Source organism: Panthera uncia, assembly GCF_023721935.1.
Source record: "Panthera uncia isolate 11264 chromosome A1 unlocalized genomic scaffold, Puncia_PCG_1.0 HiC_scaffold_17, whole genome shotgun sequence".
Classification (NCBI taxonomy): Eukaryota; Metazoa; Chordata; class Mammalia; order Carnivora; family Felidae; genus Panthera; species Panthera uncia.
In genome coordinates, this window is record NW_026057577.1 from 106,869,843 (window position 1) to 106,880,193 (window position 10,351).

Here is a 10,351-nt window from a genome sequence, read left to right on the forward strand (position 1 = left end):
CCTGACTGCCTGTCCCAGTGACAGTCACTGGATCAGAGAGGTTTGCCAATTCCCACAGGGTCACACAGCACTTGAGTTTCTAGATTTGTAACACATGGTAGGAAGGGGGAACCTCAAATAATGTGAGTGGTCTAATTACTTAATGTGGGTAAAGTGCGTAGAGATGATCCCTAGATAAAGACAAGGGAGAGCCAGGCTCATTTTGTGTGAGTAGCACTGCCTGATGCATTTTCTGCCAGCCTCCAGGGTGATGGGGCTCCCAGGGGGCCCTCCAAACAAGAAAAGCAGGAAATGTTAAGGCATGCCTGCCACTCTCCTGCAAAAGACCCTCCAGTGACTTTGTATTGCAACAAGAATAAACTCCAGACCTGTCACCTCAGCCCACAAGACCCTATGTGCTCCAGATTCTGCCCACCCCCTACTCCCCCCTCTCTGCTCCTCTCCCCCTGCCTGCCATGTGCCAGCTTCTTAAACACATAGAGCTCCTTCCAGCCGGGGGCTCTAGGACAAAGAGTTCCCACTGTCCGGAACACATGCCCCCCCCCCGCCCCCCACATAGCACATGCACACACTCGAACACCATACTCTTCTCATCCTTCAAGCCCCAGCTTTAGAGGGCCCCTTCTCAGAGAGACCTTCCTCGATCAACTTGGCTGAAGCACTCCATGTTCTCCATAGCACAGATCACAATCTCTGATTTTATGTGTTTACCTCCTTTTCCCCATTTCCTTCACTAATGTCTGAACTCCACGGAACTGAAACTTGTGGCTGTGTTTTCACCCTTAATTCCCAGTCCCGAGTACAGTGCTTCGCACAGTAGGCACTTAATATTTGGTTGAACGAATGCTGTGTGGCCTCTAGCAAGGTGCTTCCCTTCTCTGGGCCTCCATCTCCCCACGTGTGAAAAGCAGTGCTTGAACGGGGTGCTGCTGGGAGCCTTTAGAGCTCTGACTACGGGTCTGTGGCTAATATCTGGGCCTCGGGCCCAGGAGTGAGCCTAGTATGTTGCAGCACCATGGCCCTGCACCCAGTGCACTGGTTTAATCGGGCAGCAGACACCCTGTCATTTCGTGTTCTGCTGTCCCTCCTCCTCAGTCCCTGGGCTGGGAACCATGCTGTCAGATTTTCAGAATGATCTATGCACAGCCACCTGGGAGAGGCTGGTCAGTCTGGAAGCCCAAGGGCCAAGAGGCCTTGTCACTGTCCTGATGTGAAAGACTGCAATCTTTGGGAGTTTTCATCAAATCCTATAATCTCTGGTTAGAAGGGACCTTCCCGGACGTTTGGCCCAGCCCTCTGCCTTCTAAACTTTGCTCACTAGTGGTCATGGTCACCGGGGTTCTACTTGTAGTGCTCAGAATAGGGGCCTTGCTGGCTCTTAGGGCTGCTCATCTCACCAGTGAACAGCTTTAGGAAGTCCTTTAATCAGATGGTTGGTGGAACACGAGGCAGTGTAGCATAGGGGCAAAAAGCCTGGGCTGTAAGCCAGAGGGTTTGCAGAATCCCAGCTCTGTAACCTACTTGCTATGTGAGCCTGAGCAAGCCATGACCCCTCGCTGTGCCTCTGTTCATCTTCTGCAAAATAGGGAGAACCCTCATCAGGCTGTTGAGGAAACCATAAGCATTGATAGAGTGAAGGTGATAATGTCAGTTTCTGTTAACTGCTGCCTGTGAAGTGTTCTTGTTGTTATTATTGTTTTTAGATCTTCTTGGACTCTGTTCTTTGTGTTGATCGATTTGTTTGCAAAAGAGATAGTGGGGCCCAGCCCAAACACACAGGGCTGGGAATCTAGGGGGTGGGCTCGCTGGTATCTATGAGAATATCCACTTCATTGTTCCAGGCCTCAGGACCCCACCTGAAAAAAGGAAAGAGAAAAATCCCTGTCTTGCTTCCTGCCAGAGAACTGATGTATAGATCACATGAGAAATAAACAAGGCAGCTTTGAGAAGTAAAAAAAAAAAAAAGCTCTATAGATATGAGGGATTCATCTTATTTTTTAATAAAGTTTCTTGATTTATTTTGAGAGAGAGAGCAGTGGAGGGAAAGAGAGAATCCCAAGTGAGCTCTGCATTGTCAGCATGGAGCCCGATGTTGGGCTTGAACTCACCAACCAGGAGATCATGACCTGAGCTGAAGTCAGACGCTTAACCAGCTGAGCCACCTACATGCCCCTCTTATTTTATTAGAGAGCTTTCCTCTTTTAGCAAAGGCACTTTAGCTCTGAAACAGCAAAATAGCTAAACTCAACCTATTTGGCAAACAGTGTGTTTTTGATACTTGTTGTGAATTTGAAGCTAATCCCTTCAGAATCTTCTTTCGTTAATGTACCAGAGCAAACAAATTTGAGAAGGATTTATTTATAAGCCATTTGGTACATTCCTACAGGATATAGAGCTCGGTTTGGCTGATTTCTGGTGTCTTTGCTTATTGTTGTTATTTCTTCCCTTTTTCTTCTTCAGGGATTTGGTTGGAAGGACCCAGGTGAGGTGTGTTCATTTTGCAAATGTAGGCAGAACACAGTAGCCCTGCATAATTTCAGGAAGCCTGGTGTGATCTCTGTTCGACCCCTGTCATGCCTTGGGGGCCTACAGCATGAGGAAGCCCCTAGAATCGACCTTACTGCACAGATCCGAAACAGAGGCCCAGAGAGGGGAAGGCATTTGCCCAAAGTCACACAGCTGGTTAATGGCAGAGGCTTGACCAGGTAGCCAGGTCTCTTGACTCCAAACCCTGTACTCTTTCCAACAGTTCTATGGAGTCTTGCAGTTTCTCTAAATTAGCTTACTGTGTCTCAAAATTTTGTAATACATAGGGGTTCACATTTGTCAAAACTCATTGAACTGGGGGAGGCTGGCTGGCTCAGTCAGTGGAACATGGGACTCTGGATCTCAGGGGTGTGAGGACCCAAGTTGGGTGTAGGGATTACTTATAAATAAAATCTTTTAAAAAAAGAAAAGAAAAAGAAGAAAACCTCTCATTGAATTATATACTTAAAATCTGGACAGTATATTGTTTTAAACTTAACTCACGTTTTTAAAACGATAAAATGGCGAGGCGCCTGGGTGGCTCAGTTTGTTGGGCGGCCGACTTCAGCTCAGGTCATGATCTCGCAGTTTGTGAGTTCTAGCCCTGCATCGGGCTCTGTGCTGACAGCTCAGAGCCTGAAGCCTTCTTTGGATTCTGCTGTCTCCCTCTCTCTCTGACCCTCCCCGCTCACACTCTGTGTCTTTCTCTCAAAAATAAATTGACATTAAAAAATTTTTTAAATAGGGGCGCCTGGGTGGCGCAGTCGGTTAAGCATCCGACTTCAGCCAGGTCACGATCTCGCGGTCCGTGAGTTCGAGCCCCGCGTCAGGCTCTGGGCTGATGGCTCGGAGCCTGGAGCCTGTTTCCGATTCTGTGTTTCCCTCTCTCTCTGCCCCTCCCCCGTTCATGCTCTGTCTCTCTCTGTCCCAAAAATAAATTAAAAACGTTGAAAAAAAAAAATTAAAAAAAAAATTTTTTTTAAATAAAAAAAATGATAAAATGGTGTGGCAGAGTCCTATTTAATGAAGGAGGCAGTGTCTAAGGCCAGCATTAAGGCAGAAATAATGTAAAATGTAAAGGACTCAAGAAAAGCCCTTAGGAAGGCAGCATGTCAGAGCCAACATGGTCTCTCAGCTGTGTTTCTGTGGGCATTGCAACAGCCTGCTGCTTCTTCAGAAGGTCTAGATTAGATTGTGGCTGGCATGTAGGGCTCAGGTTGTGAGAGAAAGAATGTATCTCTACAAAAGGATGATACTCAGCCTGGTGAGAGGCACATGTGGAGACCAAGACTGCTAAGGGAGGGGTGTCTTTGTGGCTCAGTCGGCTGAGCAGCGACCTCTTGATTTCATGGTTCATGGGATCGAGCCCCATGTCAGGCTCTGAGCTGACAGCAAGGAACCTGTTTGGGATTCTCCCTCTCCTTCTCTCTCTCTGCCCCTCCCCTGCTCACACACGTGCACACTCAGGAGTGGTCTCTCTCTCTCTCTCTCAAAAATAAATAAACATTTAAAAGAAGAAAAAAAGACTGCTAAGGGAATGGTGGTTTATGGTACCACATCTCATACACACGCACGGATCTCCCCGAGCAGGTGCCAGAGCAGGTTAAAGGAAGGCCTGGATCTGGGGACAAGGATCTGAGGGTTCCTGGAACCCAGCATGTGACTTAAGTCAGGGGGATTTCAGCCTCTAAGGGGGAGGGCTGAGGGGAAGGGGTTGGAGCAGGGCTGGGAAGCCGAACGATGGAGAACACTTCATTCAAGATGAGAGGGCAGTGGTGGGGAACTGAGGAGATAAACAGGGAAGGAGGAGATAAACAGCTGGTAGACATCAAAGAGAGAGACGTTTGAAGGCAGCTTAGACTTTGAGCAGATATTAAGTACATAGGGTTGTCACCTTCTACAGCATCACAAAACGAATAAGCATCCTTTAATAAGTAAACACCCTAAAGTTTGGAGTGATAGAGGTGGAGGATGTTAATCCACAAAGCATAATATGTTTAATGAGATTAGATTTTATAAGTTTCAGAACAGTTTGTTAGTTGCTTATATATAAAAGGGAAGATTCCACACTTCTCAGTGTCAAAGAGTTTGTTCTTTTGAGGACTTTAAACATCTTCCCTAGAATTGTATTAAAACAATACATTTGTTCATCTCACACCCCTTAGGATGGTTACTATCAAAAAAGGATGGATGGAGGGAAGGAAGGAAGGAAGGAAGGAAGGAAAGAAAACAAGTGTCGGTGAAGGTGTGGAGAAACTGAAACCCTTGTACACTGCTGGTGGGAATGTGAAATAGTTCACTTACTATTATTAATTTCAAAAAATTAAAAATAGAACTACTATATGATCCAGCAATCCTACTTTTGTGTATATATTCCCAAAGGAATTGAAAGCAGGGTCTCAAAGAGATATTTATACACCCATATATATATATACCATGGGTATATACACCCATGGCCATAGTAGCATTATTCAAAATAGCCAAGAAGTGGAAACAACCCACATGTCCATCAGTGGATGAATGGATAAACAAATGTGGTGTTTACCTACAAAAGAATATTATTCAGCCTTAAAAAGGGAGACAATTCTGGGGCGCCTGAGTGGCTCGGTCGGTTAAGCGTCCAACTTCGGCTCAGGTCATGATCTCACGGTTCGTGAGTTCGAGCCCCAAGTCAAGCTCTGTGCTGACAGCTCAGAGTCCGGAGCCTGCTTCAGATTCTGTGTGTCTCTCTCTGTCTGCCCCTCCCCCGCTCTTGCTCTGTCTCTTTCTCAAAAATAAACGTTAAAAATTTTTTTTTTTAAAGAAATTCTGGGGGCGCCTGGGTAGCTCAGTCGGTTAAGCGTCCGACTTCAACTCGGGTCACCATCTTGCGGTCTGTGAGTTCGAGCCCCACGTTGGGCTCTGGGCTGATGGCTCAGAGCCTGGAGCTGCTTCGGATTCTGTGTCTCCCTCTCTCTCTGACCCTCCCCCGTTCATGCTCTGTCTCTCTCTGTCTCAAAAATAAATAAACGTTAAAAAAAATTAAAAAAAAAAAAAAAAAGAAATTCTGCCACATGCTACAACATGGATGCACCTTGAAGTCACTATGCTACACGAAGTAAGCCAGGCACCAAACAACAGATACTGTGTGATCCCGCTTATAATGTATCTAAACTAGTCAAAGTCTATCAAATCCATTGGCTGGCTCAGTTAACAGAGCATGCAATTCCCGACCTCGGGGTTTTACATTAAAAAAAAATAAGGAGGCAGTCAACAGAAAGTAGAATCGCGGTTACCAGGGACTGGGGAGAAACAGGGAGGGGGGAGCTATTTCATGGGTATAGAGTTTTAGATTTGCGAAATGGAAAAGCTCTAGAGATGTGTTTTACAACGATATCAATACATGTATAACACTACTGAACTGGACACTTCAAAGTGGTAAATTTTATGTTAGATGTTTTTTTATTACAACAACAAAAAACAAACAAGAAACCGATACATTTGCCTGTAGACCTTCCTTTACTCACTGAAAAATAGTGGTTATAAAACAGCCTGTTCAGTATGATCCTATTTTTGTCAAATATCCTTTTCCACTTTAATATATATATTATCATTAGAATACACACTGGAAGATGAACAATAGGCTATTTCTGAGTACTGATTTTGGTTTTTTTTACCATTTGTATTTTCTAACTTTTTTTTAAAATTTTTTAAATGTTTATTTATTTTTGAGAGAGAGAGACAGAGACAGAGTGCAAGCAGGGGAGGAGCAGAGAGAGAGGGAGACACAGAATCCGAAGCAGGCTCCAGGCTCCAAGCTATAAGCACGGAGCCTGATGTGGGGCTCGAACTCACTAACTGTGAGATCATGACCTGAGTCGAAGTCAGACGCTTAACTGACTGAGCCACCCAGGCGCCCCTCTAACTTTTTTTAAAGGAAGCGTTATATTATTTATTAAAACAATAATGAAAGCTTCATCCCATTCCAGTCCCTCTGTTTATCCACAAAATTTACAAAAGTGGAACTCACATTTCTGAGGTTTTATTGTATATATAATTAGAAATCACTGCTAATAATTAATTTTAAGATAATAATAGCAATAGTGATATTTCCTATGTAGGGAAAACTTAATCTGTGCTTTTTATGAATTATTCTATACAATAACTCTTCGAAATAGGTACCACTATTAAACCCATTCTGCAGATGAGGAAACAGAGTTAAGTAGCTGGTACAAACTCATTTATAAATGTCAGGGCTGTGTTGAAACCCACAGCAGTCTGATTCCAAAGCCCATGTTTCTGACAGCCTGGGTATTCTGCTAGACCCACATGATGTACTAACCTGTCATCCTGTGCATGGGCCCCTTCAGCAGCCATGAACATATAATTTATGTGTTAAATTGTTCAGTCAGCACCCCTACCACTCTCCTGATGGTTGTAGGATATTTGTTTCACAGATAAGACAAAGGTCGACCTCCCTCCAGAATTTCCAGGCCACATTATGTTCCAGATGGGTCCAGACAGAGCCAATCCTGGGGATTCTGAGTGGTTTGGGATTGTGGGACTATATCCAGGGCATTCACCTTATCCACTTAGATACTAACTCCACTGCCCACTACAACTGAGAAGGACACACACCCACCTCCCAGGGCCGTCTCCAACCTGAGGGGAGGGCAATGGGCAGACAGGAAAGGCTGTCAAATATGGTAACTATAATAATATGATTTATCTCAAAAGAATGATTGTGATTATGTAATTAACACTTTTTTATTCAAACATTTTCATCTCTAAGGATCTTTGAGAGTCTTACAGATTGTTTAAATATATATCACATACATTACTGGAGAAAAGTCTATGGTTTTAGAAGATAATTAAAATTCCTTTGCCTTTGGAATTAAGAGAATTGCCTATGGGAACAATATGATGCCCACCAGACACACGAACAGATCTAAACCCAGGAACTGTGAACACAGGGCTAGAAAGGATCTTGAAGAGCCATTTGTTTAAAAAGGACAAATAAATACGTAATAAACATATTGGTACTAACCAATTTAAAACCCCCTGCTCATGGCAGAAATTATTAATCAATGACAGCATTCTTTCTCACTAAGCCTGGACTTATCCTCAGAATCGTTTTCAACATAGCATTCTAGGCAGCTACCACCACCTAATCAGTGTCACACCCTATTTGCCATCCTGGAAATTAGTTCACTCTCATCCCTCCAATCTGATAGAGAGGGGACTGGAGTTCAGAGAGGTAAGTTAACTTGCTCAAAGCTACACAGCTGGTAATGCAAAGCTGAGGTTTCCAAATTTTCGCTTTGTTCTTAACCTCCTACCCCTGCCTTTTTGCTCTGTTCAAAATATAGTTGGTAGATTGTATGTTGTGCAGCAGATTCCTCTTTCTTGGATGACCTGTGTAGAATGCCCCTACCAATGATTTGCTGAGCGACAGCAGGCCTATTGCTTAAAATCTTTGTGTGTTGGGTGTTTTCAAGTTGAAAAGGGAGACAGCAATCTGGATTCATGTTCCTGCCTCTTCTACTGGCACGCTGGTGTGCTCTTTTGAGGAATGTGAGCTGTTGCTAAAATTTGTCTGACTGTAGGGAAAGGGTCAGATATTTTGAGAGCACCTTCCCTAGGCAAGGTAATGTGCTCCTGCTGTGATGTGGTTTTGCTCCAGAGAGTGTAAAGATGAAGTAGGACATGGGCTAGCTACAGTCATCTGGCCATGGTAAGGCAACTTGGAAGGAGGTGGCATTTGAGCAAGACTTCGGAGATCAAATGGACTGAATGTTTCTTTAATTAAAAAAGTAATACATGGTCATTACACAATTATTGGAAAAGACAGAATGTCAAGAGGCAAAATCACTCCTCTTCCCTTTACCCATAAGCTATGTCAACATTTTGTTTTATTTTTCTCTTCTTGTATCTTTATTCTATGCACTGATATTTGGTTTTTTTCTCCGCTCACATGGTTGTTGATCTGTGTGTGTCATTTATATTTTGATTTTTAGAAGTTTTAATATACTATGAGAGTGCCCCACAACCCAGTAGTTCTACTAAGAATAACCAACAGAAATGTATACGTCCATATGTTCACCCAAAGGCATGTGCAAGCATCATTTTCCAAAATAGCCCCAAACTGGAAACAACCTGCGTATCTATCAATAGAATGGACCAATAAATTATGCTGAATTCCCCAAAATGGAAAGTATACAGTGATGAAAATGAACTATCACTACACACAACAACATGGATACATCCACAAACATAATGTTGAGCAGAAGAAGCTGGAGACAAGAGAGACACAATGACCCACTGATACAAAGTGCAAAACCAGGCAAAACTAACCATGGTGTAAGCCATCAGAACACTGTTTATGCTTGGGGGCAGGGCTAGTGAGTGGAAGGGACCATAGTGGGAGGCATCTCTCTGCAGGTAACACAGTATAAGCTCCTGGCGAAATGTATCAAGCTGTATATTTATTACTGTGTACTTTTCTACATATGTGCTATACATCAATAAAACATTAATTAATGAAGTGGTTGTAGGCAAATAAATCCGTCAGGTAGAGAGGGCCGAGGATGTCACTTTGAGCAGAGGAAATAGCACAAAGAAAGTTGCAAGAGTGGGAAGTGGAAAACAAGGCAGCTTTCTTGCAACATTGGTATTACAATATTTTGAATAAGCGAATGATCCCAAAACTTAGGCATTAAGAACAATCACACTTATTTGCTCATAATTCTGAAAGTTGGCGGTTTGGGTTGGGCTTAGCTAGATAGTGCCATCTTTTCTAAGGTCACTGAAGAGATTGTAGTCAGAGAGATTGACTTGGGCTATCTAGCCCAAGATGGCCTGTGCACTTCACCCTTTTTGCCTGCTCAGAGAAAACGAATATGGGCCCTTACATATCTGTTTATTTTGCCAGCTGGCGGGATGCTCAGTTTTGACAGTAGAGGGTGCTGGGGAGATATTAGAGTAAGAAAGTGTTTTGCTTCCTGGTTTTAGTTGCCAGCTCACCACCCTCCCTGAGGCATGTGTGGGTCTCCCATGCCCAGCTCCTGCTGGGCATGGCTTCTCCAGCATCAGGCTCCGAGAGTGCACGTGGCCAGCAGTACCTGGCAACCCGAGGGTTCCCCAGGAATCTCTCTTAAGTGATTTTGTATCAAAGTGTCTCTGATGAGACATTTCCCTATGAATGGCTTTTCTGAAACCCAACAGGACACAGTTTCAGCAACTTTAAAAGAATGATTTCTGCCATGTCCATTGGCCTGGTGTAGTACCACAGTGACTTATCTGCCATTGTGTGGGCCACAGCCATGTCCTCTGCAATGAGATCTGGATTTTGGCCCTGGGGAGGCTCTTCTTCAGGTGCTCTATGTCCACCTGAGGGGCTGCTTCTTATATTTGCTATTGTTGTAGAAATTCTTTAGAGTTCTCTTTACTTCTTATTAGTCAGTCCCTTGTTACTCCAGCCCCCTGTTATAATTAATAATTCTTTATTTTTTAATTTTTTTAACATTCATTCCTGAGAGACAGAGCGTGAATGGGGGAAGGGCAGAGAGAGAGGGAGACACAGAATCTGAAGGAGGATCCAGGCTCTGAGCTGTCAGCACAGAGCCCAACGTGGGGCTCAAACCCTCCAACTGTGAGATTGGTTGTTGATGCTGGCTATTGTCTGTGGCTTTCTCTCCAAATGTCTCCAGCAGAATAGTCTTGATTTTTTTTTTTTTTAACATGGCAGCTGGGTTCCAAAAGGTGAATGCTGAAAATGTAAGGACTCTGGAGGCCAAGGCTCAGATGTCCCATAACATCACTTTAACTGACATCTATCGGTCAAAAT